Below are 19,207 nucleotides of genomic sequence, written 5' to 3' on the forward strand. Positions count from 1 at the left end.
AAGCCACAGATGACCTTCAGTACCACAGTAGTGGATGACTTCAGTATCCAACTCTCACCAATTTACAGGCTCGGCCAACACAGACTAAAGGGAAATATCTGAATGAAATGACATCATAGATGAAATGGATTAAATAGACATCTACAGAACATTTCATCCACACACTGCAGAATATACATTGGTCTTAGAAGCCCATAAAACTTTCTAAAAAATATAGCATATACGAGGAAACAACACAAATTTTAACAAATATAGGAAAATTGAAATAATTCCTTGTATTTTATATGATCATAATGGAATAAAACTACAAATCAACAGCAACAAAAACTCTAAAACATATGGAAACTAATGTAGATTAGACAAACGCTATTGAATGATGAATGCATTCTTGAAGAATTAAAGAAGGAAATAAAAAGTCCCTAGAATTCAATGAAAATGAAAATGCATTTACCTAAACTTTTAGAATACAATGAAAGCAGTTCTAAAAGGGAATTTTATAGCTCTAGCTGTCTACATGAAGAAATGATAGAGAGCTCAAATAAATAACTGAATGATGGACCAGAAGGCCCTGTCAAAAAAGAACAAGCCAAACCCCAAATCAGCAAGTGGAAAGAAATGTAAGACGAGGGAGGATAGTAATTAATGAAATGGAAACTAACAACAACAAAATACAAGGGATCAATGAAATAAAGAGTTAGTTCCTTGAAAAGATAAACAAGACCCATAAACCTTAGCTAAGCTAACAAGAGAAAAGGCGAGAAGGCCCAAATTAGTACCAGTAGAGACTAAAGGGGAGCCATAGTGATAGCTATCAGTGATGTTCAGAAAACCACTAGATCACACCTTACAAACAATATTCCACTAAGTTGAAAATTTCTCAAGAAATTGTCTAGATCCAGATGACATACCAAAATTAAACCACGATGAGATAAACTAAGCCGATCTATAACAAGAAGTGAGATCGAAGTAGTAATTTAAAAAAAAAAAAATCTCACAACTAAAAAAGAACAGGCCCAGATGGATTCACTGGTGACTTTCACTAGACCTTTAGGGAATAACTAAGACTCATGGTCCTCAAACTTGTCCATAAAATGGGAAAGGATGGAACACTGCCAAACTCTTGATACCCAACCAGATAAACAACAACAAGGACATTATACACCAACCGCTCTGATGAATATAGATACAAAAATGTTAAACAAAATACAAACTGGATTCAAGTTTGTGAATTTCAAAAATGTCACTTATTATGATCAAGTTAGCTTTATTTCAGAGATACAGAGATGGTTTAATCTATGTAAAAGCAATAAATGTTATAAATTATGTAAATGGGCTCAAGTGTGGTGGTATTGTGTTCCCCAAAATATTGTGCACCCTAATAAACTTACCTGGGGTCAAAGAACAGAACAGCCACTAGATACAAAGGCTAGAAAATGGTGGCACTCACACCTTTAATCCTAGCAATCCAGAGGCAGAAATCCTTCTGGATCTCTGTGAGTTCAAGGCCACATTGGAAACAGCCAGGCATGGTGACACACGCCTTTAATCCCAAGAAGTGAGCCTTTAATCCCAGGGAGTGATGGCAGATATCAGAAAGGTATATAAGGCGTGAAGACCAGAAACTAGAAGCTTTTAGCTGGTTAAGCTTTTAGGCTTTTGAGGAGGAGTTCAGCTGAAACCCATTTTGGATGAGGACATAGAAGTTTCCAGTCTGAAGAAACAGAATCAGCCGAGGAATTGGTGAGGTGAGGAGGCTGTGGTTTGTTCTGCTTCTCTGATATTCCAGCATTCACCCCAATACCTGGCTCCAGGTTTGTTTTTATTAATAAGACCTGTTAAGATTCCTGCTACACTCAAGGCATATCACACTATGATCTCAACAGACACAGAAAAGGCCTTTGACAGATTCCAGTATTTTTTCATGATAATGGTCATAAAGAAACTTAAACTAAAAGGTGTTTTAGTTATATTTCTTTTACTGTGAAAAACATCATGACCAGAAGCAACTTAGGGGAGGAAAAGGTTTATTTCACTTCACAGTTTATAGTCCATTATGAAGGGGAAAGTCGAGGCAGGAGCCCAGAGGCAGAAACTGAGGCAGACACCAAGTAGGAAATGCTGCTCACCTCCTTGTTCTCTATGGCTTTCGTAGCTTGCTTTCTTACACAAGCTAAACCACCTGCCCAGTTAGCTGGGCCTTCCCATGTCGACTATTAATCATGAAAATGTTCCCATACCTGATAACTGGCCAGTCTGGTGGAAGTAATTCCTCAACAGATGTTCCCTCTTCCCAAGTGACTCTAGTTTGGGTCAATTTGACAGGAACCAACCAGCACAGGTCATGATCTAGTAGTACTGAATAGAGAAAATTATTGAGGAAACCAACTTCTATTTTGATGAGGTGAAAGGAAATTGATACTATCTGGTTCGGCCAGGGAATAGAATGATGAAGAGAAACAAATTGTTCAACAACACTGGCACTGAGTACAGTTTGGGGGCAGAGAACTGGGAGGGGCATGGGAGAGGCACTGAGGGTGGAGCTCAGGTTGGGTTGTGGCCATTTAGCAAGTGTGGGAGAGAGAGAAGAGGATTGATAGAATTCCTGCCCCACTGGACTCTAGAATGAACCACCAACACAGGGTGAGCACAGTGCAGAGATGTTAGACCCCTATGTTGTGAGCAGTTGCTCTTGCCAGTGTCCCCAAACACTTGGCTGAAAGCTTTCCATTTCAGAGGTTCCCTTTTCATGATAATTCCATGCTGCAATGATATCTCCATATTCATGTTGCCTAGAATTCATACGCTGAAATGTAGTCACCAACATCAGCTGTGAGGATGAAGCTGTCATCAGTGAGATCAGTGGGCCATTTTTCAGTCTATAACTCTGCCCCCAGCCCCTTGTATCTTCTATTGAAAGAAGACACAACCCAGACTTGCCATCTGCAAACAAGGGAGGAAGGCTCTCCGGACACTGAATCTGCTAGGGCTTTGATGTTGAACTTCTCAGGTTCCAGAATTGTGAGTGCTGCTCTTTGTAAGCTCCTCAGCTTGAGGTCACATCACTGCATCTCAGACCAATGTGCACGATAGTATTTACCACCACTGATTTAAGTAGCAAATGATAAGCTATGAACAAAACACCAACAACATGCTGTTTCTTCCTTTCTGCAACTTGTAGGTCTTGTCCTTGAAGTTTGCATCGCATCTTCTTTACACACTCTTTGGAGAAGCACAGGAAAGAGTTAATGAAGACAGACATAAGAGGGTATAAGAGTTAGCCCACTCTAACGGGTGATGACATTTCAATGACTTGTTATAAGTGGGAAGAGTGACATTTTAAGTTGACATACTTCATGAGTGACCCAAGTTTGGATGAATAATGAAAACAAAATGGTTATAGGTGAAGAAGTGGCTTGTCACTAAAATGGGCACAAACACAATGTCAGAGTGCCTGGTGTCAACACTAGAGTATGTCAGCCACCTGTTAACCACACACATGCAAGGAGGGCTGGGAGATGATTCTCAAAATGTTCTGTTAAAGCTAATGAGGGTTCTCACAAAGTGATGGTTGGCCACATCACCCATGAACCACTGAGAAAATTCACCCTGATTTGACTCTTAAATAAGCCCCTGTTTTGGCTTCCTTTTCTTTTCTTCTTTTTTCTTCCATCAAATTTCTTCTTAAGTTTGCTTTCTTTCTTTAAATCTTTTTTAGACTCTTATCTCCCAGCTGTCACCCTTCAACATCTTCATCCTTTTGTTGTTTTTTTTTTTTGTCACATATGGGGACACCCACATAGTTCTCTGTTACTCATCACGAATGAGTCTAAGTGCTGAAGAATCAGCTCACGGATGAAGATTCACTATGCTTAACGAACAGAAATTAGCAAAGTTTATAGTTGGAAGAGACAATTAAAGTCAACTTACTCACTGTATATAGTCACTTCCATAAAGCGATTCCTATTCACTTCTATAAAGCTGTCCTAGCATTTTGTCATTAATCACACACTTTGGAATTCCTGCCAGTAAATTTGAAACATCAAACTATATTTATAATGGTCACAGCCATCAGATTACTGTAACTTGTGCATATACTATGCTGAACACATGCTCCTCTTCCCATGAGTAATCTTTTTTTTGTGGTGTGTAGTCTATTAATATGCTGTATTTTTTTTAGTTTAAGTTTATGCTTATGATTGAGTGGGATGTATTTTTTTTCAGGGATGCAATGTTGACTTAACATTTTTAAATGGATCAATGTAATACACCATATTAACTAAATAAGGACTAAATTCCATGACTATCTTAACAGATGCATTACAAAAATCCAATGTCCATTTATTATAAAAAATGCAGACTGGGTAGAAATAGAAGGAAAGTCACTGACATATATGGAAGACCCACCACTGATATCTCAATAACCAGGAAGACTGAGTGCTTCCTCACAAGATGGGAACTAGCTCTGTTCTTGGCTCAACATTAGAAGCCTTAGGGGAGACTAACTTGACCAAGCTTGTGTTACATGCCTGCATCCTTCTATCATGGCAGCCAACAGGGTCTAACTAGGTGTATTGGTGGGAGGCAAGGACTAGGCACAATAGAAAAAGTGGATGGTTTTGGGAAGAGCCCAGATTCCAAATGGACAAAAGGTCAGCTAAGTATGAACTTACCGTAAGACCTTCTTACTGTATATCGTGGTCATTTTTTTTTTTTTATCACTGGTATGCTTTTAAAAGTGTGTCTCCTAGGTGATTTAAAATCTAGCAATGAAGAAGATGACTATTCTGTACTTGAAGCTCTCCTCCCCCAGCTGGATGGCTTCTTTACTTCCTGATGCTCAGCCTGGACCAAGTGCGAATCTTTGTGCACCTTTGTGTACTAGGTGTTAGAATGCCAGGTCGTCACCAGCCAAGCTGCTTTCCTTCCTCATTGCTTCCCTGTGTTGAATCAGGACAGCATGGAGCGGGGTGGGCAAGGCACCATCTTTAAGTTAGTCCTTGAAAATCTTTAGGAGCCCTTAAAGTAGACATTTTGGCAAGACTGTGGATTTTTCATATCGAATATATATATATATATATATATATATATATATATATATATATATATATTCTTACAAGTTTCTGCAGAGCAAATGATTTCAGATAAGAAATTTCATTCCTTTATCATTGTAGTTTGAATCTTGTCAGTGTTTTTGAAAATGTGCATTCAAACTGGGAGTGCACACCTTTAATTCCAGCACCTGGGAGACAGAGGCAGGCAGATCTTTGTGAGTTCAAGGCCAGTCTGGTCTACATACTCAGTTTCCAGGCCTGCCAGGGAGATCCTGTTTAAATTTAGAAAGAAAGAGGAGGGGAAGGAAGAGGGAGGGATGGAGGGAAGGAGGGAGGGAGGAAGGAAAAGAAAAATAGAGAAAAATGTATATTCATATTGCTATGTACCTATTTGTTAAGGGTTTTTCAAACGTTCTCCAGGAATTATCTTAACTCTTCAGATACTTCTTGCCCTGGACCCACCTGTCTCTCCAGCTTTATATTTTGTGAATGCCCTGTAAAAAATCCCCCGCTCAAGGGATTCTGCACAAACAACCATTTTTAGATCCTTCATCTGTGCCTTCACATTTTCTATTCTTATCAACTGTAATGTTCTTTATGTGAATATCTTATCTATTTAATATTATCTCAGGATAATGTACTCCTTGAAGCTTCCCCAAACTGTGCCTCTCCCACTCTGATCCTTGTCTTCCCGTGTTTGCATCTGCGATGTACCCTGCATGCACATTCCTGGACCACACTTACCACACTGTTCTCCAATCCTTGCTTTGCTGGTCTATTCCCACCGTGGGAAGTCTTAGGAAATGGAATTAGTCAGAGTTCTCCAGACAAACAGAATGAACAGGACAGATCTGTAGACAAGTAGGTAGATAGATGATAGATTAGATAGATACATGATAGAAGATAGACAGATAAATAGGTAGATATATAGATAGATAGGCAGATAGGTGATAGATAGATGATAGAAGTTAGATAGATAGATAGATCGATAGATAGATAGATAGATAGATAGATAGATAGATAGATAGATGATAAATGAATGGAAGGATGGATAGATACACAGATAAATAGATGATAGATAGATAGATAGAAAGATAGATAGATAGATAGATAGATAGATAGATAGATGATAAATGGATGGAAGGATGGATAGATACACAGATAAATAGATGATAGATAAACAGCTAGATAGAAAGATAGAAAGATAGATAGATAGATGATAAATGGATGGAAGGATGGATAGATACACAGATAAATAGATGATAGATAAACAGCTAGATAGAAAGATAGAAAGATAGAAAGATAGAAAGATAGAAAGATAGAAAGATAGATAGATAGATAGATAGATAGATAGATAGATAGATAGATAGATAGATAGACAGACACAAGAGAATGAGAGTAATTGACTCACATAATGGCGGAGGCTAAGACATCTCATGATCTGCCATCTGCAGGCTGGCAAAGACCAAAGAAAATGGCGGGACAGCCTCCAGTTCAAATGGGAGCCCTGAGAACCAGGCGCATCAATGATGAAAGTTCTGGGCCAAGTGCAAAGGCCCAGGAAGCAGAGGGCTGATGGTGTGAGCCCCGAGGCTCCAAGGACCAGCATCACTATTCTGAGGGCAGGAGAAAATGGCTATTTGAGCAGAGGACTGCCGCAGTTCTGCCTCTGTTGTGCTGAGGCCTTCTATAATTTGATGCGGCCATCTGTACGAATGAGGTTATTTTCTTTTCCTGGTCTGAGTACTCAAATACTAACCTCTTCTAGAAATATTTTGACAGAAATACCTCCAATTAACATCTGTGCATCCTGTTGCCCAGTCAAGTCGACACATAATGAGCCATCACAGGCATGCATTTTAAATCCTTTTGAATCTCCAATGCTTGGTGTTATGTAAAATTACAAAAAATTCTATGACCCAGGGAGCAGAACCAATTATCTTAATATACTTTAGTTTAAATTGACTAGGTTTGAGCATGCTTGTAGTTTTATTAATCTTGATGATGATGATGCCTTTGATATTAGATTCAAATCAAAAGGCACCATTTATATTTATATTTATATTTGATAACAATTCTTCCTTGAGATGATCAGAGGCTAAGGGACTAAAATTTAAAAATCAGAACTAAGGCAAGAAAAAAAATCTTAAAAGACATGCTTTTATTTTTTGGTGTGTGTATGCATGTACGTATGTCACATGTGTGGCCAAGGAGGCCAGCAGAAGGTGTCTGATCCCCTGGAGCTAGAGTTCCAAGTGATGGTGAACCATATGACATGGATGCTGGGAACTGAAGTTGGACTCTCAGGGAGAGCAGCAAGCATTCTGAACTGCTGAACCATCTCAGGAGACCCTAAAGTAGAATGTTCAATAGCAGTTCAACTTAATATTTATTGCATATCTCTATGTAAGATACTAATTACTAAGATGTTGGTTCACTTTCAACCAAATATTGAATTTTATGGAAGTACATACTTTTATTATGAAAATATTTTAATTTTCTGCATAAATAGATCTTAACTCTAAGGCTATAATTGTAAATGCCAAATCTTCTACTAGAATATGTACAAAGATTGGATAACTATGAAATAAAAATTTTCCAAGAAGAATCTTAATCACACATGAAAATTATCTAATAGAATTCTAGATGTCTGGAGTTTGAAGTCTAGATTTTGATTTTACAGGTAGCTCAAATTCAGTAGGAATCCATTTATTTCATGACACTATTTAAGGTCACTGGAATGACAAATTTCAAGATGTGTCAATGGTCATAGATCCTCAATGTACATGACCTTACCTCATCTCAGAAGCTAAGCAGGGTCAGGCCTGGTTAGCATTGGGTGGGAGAAAAGAAAAAATCTCAAGATGTGCCTTGTTGAGCCACAGCAAATGTCAATAAAGCATTTACACACCAGGAGCATCCTTCTGTAGTGGCAGAAGGGAACTGGCCTTGGGATATAGAACAATGGGTCGACTCATGCAACAATTTTGATTTTTTTTCTTATCATGTATTATAAAAATTTGCTAGTGCTAGAGAGATGGCTCAGTCTATAAAGTGCTTGCCACAAAATCATGAAGACATGAGTTCATATTTCCAGTTAAAAACACGTCTCCAGTTAGACATGCCAAGGTATAAGTATAGTCAAAGTGCCAGAGAAGCAAAGGCAGGAATATCTCTGGGGATAGCTGGCCAGCCAGTCTAGCCAAGTAACAAGCTCCAAGTTCAGTGGGAGACTGTGCCTCAAAACAAAGATGGAGAGTGATAGAGGGAGGTGTAGGGGGACATTTCTAGGTCCTGCCTAGCCCCACAGTCTGGATAAATCTCTCCCACATGATCTCTCGCAGCTGCTTATAAAATAATCATTTAGAGGCTTATATTAATTACAAACTGTATGGCCTACGGCTCGGGCTTCTTGCTAGCTAGCTCTTACATCTTATCTCAACCCATTCTTACTAATCTATGTTTTGCCACATGGCCATGGCATTACCAGTCTGTTGGCATCTTGTTGCTCCTTGAGCGATGGGCTTATGTGTCGCCTCACCCCACCTTCTTCATCTCTGTCTTCAGTTTGAATGTACCGCCTAACCTTATTCTGCCTCGCTGTTGTCCAAACAGCTTTATTTATCAACCAATGAGAGCAACATGTATTCACAGAGTACAGAAAGACATCCCACAGCAGGAAGGCACTTGACATAAATCTCTGACACATGCATATCCCCTACACGAATGCACACACATGATCACACACATCAAATATGTTAGATGTTGGAGCTCAAAGGTGGTTAGTCTTAAAGAGTTAAAACTCTGAGCTGGGCAGTGGTGGTGCAAGCCTTTAATCCCAGCAATTGTGAGGCAGAGCCAGGTGGATCTCTGTAAGTTCGAGGCCAGCCTGGTCTACACAGCAAGATCCAGGACAGGCACCAAAATCATGTCTCCAAAAATGAAACAAACAAACAAACAAAATAAACCTCTGGGAGTTGGGGAGATGATCAGTGGATAAGTATTCATTTTGTAGGCATGAAGACCTGAGTTCAGAATCCCAGCACCCTTGTAAAAATGGAAGCTAGATATGTTGATGAAGGTCTATAACCCCAATGCTGGGATTGAGCATCCAGGTTGAGTGAGGGGCTTGTCAAACAATAGGTAGAAAGGGATAAAGGAAGACACTCATTTTGACCTCTGGGCTCTACACACATGCACACGTAGGTGCATGGCCACTCTTATCCACACACCTAACATGTACATACACCACACACACACACACACACACACACACACACACACACACACACACACACACAAATTTAAAAAGTAAAAACTTTCAAGGACACTGGATACCAGATCTGTAAAGAGACAATTAGAGTTCAAAGCTGGGCAATAATATCAGAGTGCTGACTAGCTTTGTGATTTTTCTAGATTAGGTTAATTGAGAGAGGGAGGCCATCCTAAATATCGGTTCTGGACCAACTGTGAACGCCACGTGACCAGCATCCTCAAGCTCTTGCCACCAGGGCCCACTCACCATGATGGACTGTACCCTCGAGGTGCACTTGTCAGGACACTTCACCATAGCAACAGTAACTAATATAATTGGTGATCCCCAGCCTGCCAGCAGAGTCAACGTTTTAGTACATTCAGGTAATTAAAACTGTTTTAAATGTTTATGCTTTCAATGTTTTTTTTAAGTGTTATATTTAAGGCTTTTATGTCTGGAAACAAGTACATATTTTTTCTTTCTTTAAAATTCTTATTTATTTATTATTATTTGGGGGACTGGGTCTAATGTACCGCAGGCTGTCCTTGAACTCACTATGTAGGTGAGGCTGACCTTGAACTTCTGATCCTCCTGTCACCGCCTCTCACAACCATGTATTTCTTTTAATTCTGGTAATATTTCATAATTTTACTTCATATTTTTGAAACACCTAATTTTAATGTTTACATGGTGTTTTAATACTGTATACATACTGAAATGATTACATAACATCCAAGCTTGTTAGTATTCCACTGACACTTCACTGTATTTTTTTTGGTATAAATACTGAATATATACTCAGCAAATTTCAAGAATGCATGGCATTATTACTGCACTATAGATATAATACAGTGCATTAGTTTTCCTGAACAAATTAATCTTATAACTAAAATTTCATAACCACTGACACAAATGCCCCCATTTTCCCACCCCCATCCCCTGACAGAACCATCTGTTCTCTGCTTTTATGAACTGGACTCTTTGGGATCATGTAGTGTTTGTCCTTGTGTACCTGGCTTATTCTACTTAGCATAATGTCTGTGCTCACTCACATCATTGCTGATGGCAGAGCTCTCTTCTTCCGTGAGGCTGAGTAGTATTCCATTGTGTCTATGTACTCCACATTTTCTTTGTCCCTCTACCCATTGGTGGGAGCTGAGGCTCTGTTCTTGTCCATTCTCTTCTGGATACTGCCACAGTAAACACCGATGACATCTCTTTGAGATACCGATTTCAGTGCCTTTGGATGAGTGCCCAGAAGTAGACTTGTTGGATCATACAGTGAGCTCTATTTTTAGTGCTTTGGAAGAACTTTGAGACTGTTACCCCACAATGTCTGCATCAATTTAAGGTCACTACTAACTGTGTATAGTCCTTTTATTCTACATCCTCATCAAGGCTAGATATGCAAGCATACCTAGCTGCTCTTTACAGGGAGCACTGAGCTTTACTTTAAAAGTGTCTGATACACCTTTGTGACTACGCAAAAGCTTGGGAAGACATGTTCCTCAAGCATGTGTGATGCTTATCATCACTTTAACAAAAAAAATCATAGTATTTGTTGAAAGTGTTGAATTTTAGAGCATCAGAGGTAAAATGAAAACTTCCGAAACTTTTATCTAATATCTTGGGTTTGATGCTTTCCCAACAGTTGCCTCATCTTTCCTGATGATGTCCTTAGAAATGTTAACAAATGCAATTTTATGATATTATATTAAGAAGTGTGGACAGGGCTGGAGAGATGACTCAGAAGTTAAGAGCATTTGATGCTCTTGGGAAGGGCAGAGTTTGGTGCCCAGTACTCAATTTTCTGTAATTCTAGCTCCAGGGGATCCAATGTCCTCTTCTGGTCTCCTTGGGTAATTGCATGACTGTGGCAAGTGTACACACACACACACACACACACACACACACACACACACACACACTTTTTAAAAAGTTGTTACTATTTGGAATGTCCTCATATCCTAATGAATAAGTACAGCCGATGAAGATCTACACAAAGTACCAAGTATAAGAACGGTGTTGGTAAGACAGTATGAAATGTTGACAGTTTCTGATTTCACATGGCAGCTCACTGTCAGGAAGCTATCACTTCTTAAGTTTGGGTGTTAGTGTCTGTACTAATTTCCCTGAGGAACAGAAACGTCTTGCCTCACAGATCTGGAGACAAGAGTCTGAAATAGAGGTGTGAGTGGGACCATGCTTCTTTGAATCCCTAGGAGAAGGATCCTTCCTGTGCCTGCCAGCTCCTCATAGCCCTGGATGGTCCTTGGTTCGTGGCATCATACTCCCTGACTCTGCCCCATCTTTCCATAGCATTCTTCCCATGTCTTTTCATATATCTTCCCGTGCATTTACACCCAGATGCCCGGCTTCCATGATATTAATTCTATAGGATTTGGACCCACTGCAATCACCTCATCTGAACTGATTAAATCTGTGATAACTGTGTTGTCAAAGAAGATGTATTTGGGAATACCAGGAGTTAGGACTTCAACATATTCTTCTGTGTGGACATTTACTAACCATCGCCATTACAAAGGCAGAATCTACCATATCAGAAAAGGCAATACTTTTTATGGCCAACCACATATCTGTGTCTGACCAGATTTATTCATAGACTGAAATCAAAATACCATTTCCTAACAGACTGAGTTTAAAAGCCCATATGAGAATTCAGCTGTCTTCTGTGAAGGTCAGTAAAGAGATTTTTGACAAATGTAAAACAGTGTGGTTGTGCTCATTGGCTTATTTTAGAAGAAAAATGAGGATTTTTCATAAAATATGTTATTAACAATATATGACATGCTTATCATTTCATTAACTACAATTTTAATATTTTATGATATGAAAAATATTGATAGATACAGATAAAACTTGATAAAATTTCTTAGTGAGGAGAAGTCTTTAATAGCTTTCTAGCCTTTGTAGGGATAGTAATGTGGGTATTCAATAACTTCTCTGAAACTCAAATGTGTCTGAATTCTATTTGATTAGTGACTTTTCCCCATGCTGTGGGACAGAACAGCTGACAGAGACAACTTAATGGAAGAAAGATCTACTGTGGCTGGTGCCTGGTGCTCTCAGATGGTTCAGCCCCTCATGGCAGGAAGGGCATGCAGGAACAGGACACTTCATGCCATTGCAGGCCAGGAAGCAGAAAGACGGGAATGCCACCATTGTTGGATTTTCCCTTTTCCCTTTTGGTACTATCCAGGTCTCCCATCCATGGGATGGTGCCACGAACCCTCAGGGTAGGTCCTTCTGCATTCCATTAATTTTTTAGGGATATGTCCTCACAGACACACCCGGAAGTGTGCCATAAACTCTGAGGTGATCCTAAATCCAGTGGAGTTGGAATGAAGATTAACAATTGTCAACTCCAGGAACTGTCTAGTTTATGGCTTTGTAATAGCTATATTTTGTCTGGTCCATAGAATCCCACCTTAGAAATAAGTGGTTTAGAATTTAGGGAAGGACTCCAGTGAACCCATATGCAGATGTTGGCAGCCATTTTTCTATGAAGCTTCCTGCTCTCTGGTCTTCAAGTTCTGGCTGCTCCATGCTGTCTCTTCAGTTCTGTGTCCTCATCTGCTTCCAGCGTTGGGAAAGGACTCGGGAGAGAAAGTCTAGAGATTAGAGGACTCCTTTGCACTTCCCTCACAGGGATTACTCTCTCCTGCTGTCTTTGCCAGATTCCTGGAGACATTCGTCTTATGGTTGTCTCGGTTTTCTAGTTACATAAATTGCAAAGCCAATATCTGTGCTGGCAAGTGTCTTGTCAACCTGACCCAGTCTTGGGAAGAAGAACCACAACGGAGAAAATGCCCCTTCCAGCTGGTCCTGTGGGCATTTTTAAATTAGTGATTGACACAAGTAGGCTCAGCTCACTGTGAGAAGCGCCACCCATGGCCTGGTGGCTCTGGGTGGTTTAAAAACACAGAGCGAGCAAGTCATATTTCCAACCTTTGAGATTTCATTTAATTGTGCTCAGGTTATACTTTTAATTGCGAGCAAACACCTTTATCAACATCAAAATCAATTTACATAGAGTTTGCACCCCACTGAAAATATTAATCCAAAGGGCTTCAGATCAACTTTTCAGAACTGCTCCTGTGTGGTAAATAAAGATCCCCCCCCCCAAGAAAGTACCTTATCATGCAGTAGGTATGTTAGAATGGATGGTTTCTTTCTTTTAATCTTCCTGAAGGAGACTCTGAGGTGAAGATTTAGTGGAAGTGGCTTATTTTTGGAACATGATTGCCAGAAAGATGGGGTGGGGGCGAGTGAGAAAATGTGACAGAAAAGAAAATGGAGCCCAAATGTTGCCTGGCTGCTGCCGAGGCCAGCTGCTGGATCATCAGAAAACGCTCACCGGTTATTCTACTCTACAGTGTGGGAATCGGGAGACTCAGCTATCAGTTTCTGTCAGCCGCTGGCTGATGGCTGCTTCTGGGGAATGTGAATTCCAGTACCTCACCTGAGAAGGCACAGTAGGATATGGAGACCAGAAAATACACACAGGGAATGGGAGTCCGCAGCTGGAAGTGTCTGCAGAAGTGGTAATGGATACGGAGGCTCGGATAGGACAAAAGTTTCTGCTACAGATAGTGATTTAGTTGAGGGTGGTCTTACACCTTCATTAAGAAGCAATCAGTGGTTGCTGGCGAGAAAGCTAAATGGACTCAATAGGTTATATATACATGTGTATACACACACACAAACACATACATATATTCATATATATACACACATATAAATGTATATATCCATATAACAATAATAAAAGAAAAGACCATGAATTTGCAAGGGAGCATGATAGGAATTGGGACGGTGTGGGGGAGTGATAGAGATTCAGGGTTCATGTATGAAGTCCCCCCCAAAAAGTGTAAAAAAATAAAATTAATTTTTCATCTCCCTATAAACATATGAACTTGAAGTTTATCAATAATGTAGATGTAAAACGTGTCGTAGGCATTAAAGCAAAATGTAGATAAGTCAAAAGGAAGAAGAAGAGGAGGAGGAGGAGGGAGAGGAGGAGGAAGCAGTGTGTCCTGCACTGCCATCCGAATACTTGAGTTCAAAAGGCTTGTGTCAACCACTTTGTTGTCACGGAACTTAAAAGTTTAAAGCATTTACTTTTAATGACAAAAAACATTCTTTCCCTCTCCATCCCTGTTTATCTTGGAGTTCAATGAATGTTCTTCTTTATTTCCTGATTACATATCAGAGATACAAATGTGTTGAAGCTCCCTACATCCTTACCTGTCTTCAACAGTAAAGTCAGCGTGGTCGTTTACTATTGCAACATCCATTCGTCTCAAAATTACCTTCCAGCGAAGCCCAGTAGAACCTTCCTCAGTGGTGGAAACATTCCTTCCCTGCCTTCCCCGCGCAGTATGGAGAACCTGGGCAGCCAAGAGCTGCCCATCAGTGTGGACACTGAGCACGTATGGTTAGGACTGATGTGCTGGGTGACACATTCCCAGTGGCCTCCCGGGGTACTGAGTAAAAAAAAAAAAAAAGCAGTCTCTGCAATGGCTGTCACCACCTCTGCCGGTTAGCGTTTTGACAATCTGATACAAGTCAGGGTCATTTGGGAAGAAGGAACTTCATTTGAGAAAATTCCTCCATCCGACTGGCCCGTAGGCAGTTTAAGGGCTTTCTTGGTTAAGAGCTGATGTGGGACCCACAGTGGTCCAGGTCCCCCCACACTGGGCACCTGGTCCTGGGTGGTATATGAAAGCAAGCTAGTAAGTAGCATTACGCCCTGGCCTGCTTCATTTCCTGCCTTCCTCCAGGTTCCTGCCCTGACTTCCCTGGACGATGGAACTATAAACTGTCAGCTGAAATCAACCCTTTCTTCCCCTCTGCTTTTGGTCATGGTCTTTATCACACCAATAGACAGCTGAGGAAGACACGGCCTCTTCCACCGCTTCCGGCCTCCACACTTCCGGCCTCACTTCCTCAGCTTCCGGCCTCACTTCCTCCACTTGCCCCTCACTTTGTAGCAGCAGCACAGTCTTCTTGCTCGGCTTTGTTTCCCTCACAGGCTTCTCATATTCTCCGCTTTCGGTGTTCTTTCTTTAAATATCTCATGGCTCGGTTCCTCCCTTGCTTTAATTGCAGAGTTTAGAACATTTACATTTTGTGTGCTTATTGATTGAAATCTATGCATTGCCGCCTCCATGGACTGTTTGTTTTAAATTTGTGCCATCTGTCCCTGGCTTCTTTTTTGGCCCCTTATTTTCTCCTGCTTTTTTCCCCCGCAGTTTTGCTAACACTTCCCCCTGGGATAACCTTGTGTCTCTGATAGCTCGTTGACCTCTTTGTTCCGTAACCTCAGTGATCGTTTCGGGTTTATAATCGTCATCTTCAATGGATCACATTCTAGCGTCAGATAACAACACTCCATCACCAGACGCCCCAACACACACAGTCACCTTCTCAATGTCACGCTGCATGTAGATTCTTCTTCCTGGCCTTTGAGTCACACCTGTCACATGGATTTCTCCTGTATATATCATGAATACTAAAATTTGCCATGATTATTTCTACTCTAAATAGTTAACTACTTTTCAGAGAAAATAAAAAATGAGATGTTTAGTATTTCTGTTGCCTTTTTTTCCTTCTGTAGATTTAAGTTTTCCTTCTGGATCTGGTACTATTTCTCTTCTGCTGGAAAAATCCCTTAAACAATTTTTACTTTCTTTCTTTTTAAAAGATTTTATTTATTTTTATGTATGTGAGTGTTTTGGTTACATGTATGTACATGCACCACATGTGTTCCTGGTGGTCAGGAGGCCAGGAGACAGCATCAGACCCCCCCCCCACACACACCCCTAAATGAGAGTTAGAGACAGGTGTAAGCTGCCTTTTGGGTGCTAGGAACCAAACCTGGGTACTCTGGAAGAGCATTCAGTGATCTTAACCTCAGAGTCATCAGGTCTGCAGTTGACAACATCACTCAGTTTTCAATCATTCTGTTTTTCCTCTTCAATTTTTTTTGTTTTTATTTTAGCTTGACATACTTTTTTTTTTTTTTTTTTTTTTTTTTTTGCTTTTAGCACTTTAAAGGCATTGTTTTGCAGTGTCTTGGCTGGTTGAGTTTCTCCTGAGGATTCTGCTGTGGTTTCTGTCCTTGTCTCAATTCATATGTATCATTTTGCTCTGTGACTTTTAATATTTTCTCTTCATCATTGGCTTTTCAGTTTTCAATTTTCAAAAGAGATTTATTTTATTTGTGTGTGTGTGTGTGTGTGTGTGTGTGTGTGTGTGTGTGTGTAGACGTACACCCAAGTGAGTGAGTGCATGTGTACACATGTGGGTTCCAGAAGACGTCAGATCCCTCAGTGCTGGAGTTACAGGTGGTTGTGAACCACTCACTGTGAGTGCTGAGAACTGAACTTGGGTCCTCTGGAAGAGCAGCAAACACTCTCAATTGCTGGGCCATCTCTCCAGTCTCCCACCATGGCTTTCACTTAATTGTTTATGAAGAATCTTCATATACACTTTTTGTATACACTCTGCTTGAGTTATTGAGTTTTCTGGATGCATGAGTAAAAGCTATCTAATCTATAACAGGCTCTCTTAAGCTTTTTCTACTCACAACTCCTTTTTCACCAAAATATTTTAAGGTAGTCACAGATATATAAGTATACACAGTAGATACAGCATATCAAATATTTATTGATAATAAATCATAATGAAATGTGTTTTAAAATAATTATTTGGTATGCATGTAATTTTTATATGTAAAAGTAAAGAAGAAAGCAAATTCACGTATTGAGATAAATTTACTTATTTTTCTACAAAAATTAGTCTTAGCTGAATCTTTGACACTACAAGGTATAGAATATCATCAGCCTTTTTTAGAGCTGACTGATGTTTTGAGTTCATAATCATCAATACTGGACAATACCTTGTCACATAAATGTGTAGTGGGATGGCTGAAGTAAGCTCAAGGGTCATTCCAGAAGTTGTCAGAAATTCAGCCCTAATTTCAAGCCAAAGTTCATTGAACATATTTTTAAAAACCAAATTTTAAAAGCAAACATTCTAGCATAATGCAGTCAAAGCTATAATAATTTGCTATTTATCCTCTGAGGAACGAAGGCAAGAAGATATAAATGTTTTTGTTTTGGTAATTAAACCACTGAAGTTCTGTAGAGTAGAAAACTTTCCATGTACATTTAAAGAATTCTAGTTCATAATGTATGATTGTTTCAACTCTGAGCAGGGTGTTTGGGGCAGTATCCATCAGTGTTAGGTGTCTTGACATCATGTAGGATGCAACATGTATGTTGAATGTCCAGAAGCAAAGCAGAAGGGAAGGGGCACAGTGTACAGCGGGCAAGCACTGCCAGAAACATCTGGGGCATACTCCATATCTGAGTTTGAATTAAGCTTCAATTGTTGAGCATTCAGAATCCTTTTACAATTGCCAACATTTTCATGGCCCTCAGAGTTACAGGATTCCACTTGAGGTAATGACCCACAACTTAGTAACTGAGACCTAGAAAAAGTTTTCAGCTATTATTTCTTCAAGTATTTGTTTGTCTTATTTTTAAATGACCCTCGCTGCTTGTATATTGCATAGTTTAATACTATCCAGCATGTCCCTGAGGACTCTTCACTTGCTTTGGTTTTTTTCCTTGTGGTTCATTTTAGATATAGTCTATTGTTATGTCTCCAAGTTGACAAATTTTTACTTCTACCATTTCCCATATGTTATGAATCATATCTGATAACTTTTCCAGATCCACAAATCCCACTTGACTCTTCACTCATTGCTTCGGGACTTCTATTTTAGAATTCTTATCTCCTAATTTTTTCATCTCTGCCCTTCCTATTGAATGCCCTCGCTTTTATTGTGAATCTTCCTCCTGCTTCTTTTGTGGCCACTGATTTTTATCAGATATGAGATGCTCTTCAGTTTACAATGCTGGAGCTCTCATTGTGCTATATTCCTTTAAGGAAAACTTGACTTGACAGTAGGTCAAGTCACTCAGGAGTTCTTTTCACCCTGTTGAACTTGATTTAGGCTCCTTTGGGGAGGGTCATGGATGTTTCCAATGTTCTAACATTGTGACATGATGTTGCCACCTACAAAATTCATCCTGCAGAATGATGCAAAAGGTTTTTTTTTAATCACATAAACATTTTTTGATGCTTTAAGTAAGTTTACAATTTTGGGTTAGGCCACACTCATAGTTATACATAGTTGGACACAGGTGATAGAATATCATTTATTCTGGGAGGCATGTATGTACCAGGAACTCACTATGTAGACCAGGCTAGCCTTCCTTAAACTCACAGATATCTGCCTATATCTGCTTTAATTCAGGGCTTGGATTAAAGTCATGTATTACCACTATACCTAGTTAAGAATATTTATTGCCTCACTGATAAGTCTTGGACCTCTGAAGTCTCTCCCAAATACCTTAATGCTTATTGAAGTGTTTTTACTCTTGCTGGAGAAGACCCAGTTCCTGGTAGGCAAACTTGGAATTGCTTACCGTAAGATGTTCTTTCGTTTGTTCATTTTTTTAACTTGTATGTATGTGTGTGAGCCTGCATGGGTGTCAGTGCATCACATGTGTACAGGGGACCTTGAAGTCCAAAGAAACACAAGATCCCCTGAACACAACCCAGGTCCCGTGCAAGAGCAGTGTGTGCACTGGAATTCCAAGCCACCTCTTCAGGCCCTGCAGGAAGTTTTCTTTCTCCTCTTCCTCCTGTCCTTGCCCAGGTTCATGGCGTTTTACATGATGTATACACAAACTGGTCCAGCATCCTCATAAAGGGTACCATGTGCAGATTTCTAAAACTTTCTTTGTATCGATTCCTTCTCTTTGGAGCTCTGTCCTGCAGTTCTATCCCCAGCCTCCCGAACTCT

The 19,207-nt window shown here is 39.9% G+C and overlaps 1 long non-coding RNA gene across 1 annotated transcript; it reads right to left on the bottom strand.

Annotated features, from left to right (window-relative positions):
- Positions 1-2,027: 2,027 nt before the first annotated feature.
- LOC128119381 (uncharacterized) lies at positions 2,028-6,657 on the bottom strand. Its single transcript, XR_008221524.1, has 3 exons — positions 6,463-6,657; positions 5,796-5,902; positions 2,028-3,219 (listed from the first exon to the last, which is right to left on the bottom strand). It is a non-coding gene; the product is annotated as an uncharacterized LOC128119381 (long non-coding RNA).
- Positions 6,658-19,207: the final 12,550 nt, after the last annotated feature.

Source organism: Peromyscus californicus, unplaced genomic scaffold, assembly GCF_007827085.1.
Source record: "Peromyscus californicus insignis strain IS unplaced genomic scaffold, ASM782708v3 Scaffold_23__1_contigs__length_62951481, whole genome shotgun sequence".
Lineage (NCBI taxonomy): Eukaryota > Metazoa > Chordata > Mammalia > Rodentia > Cricetidae > Peromyscus > Peromyscus californicus.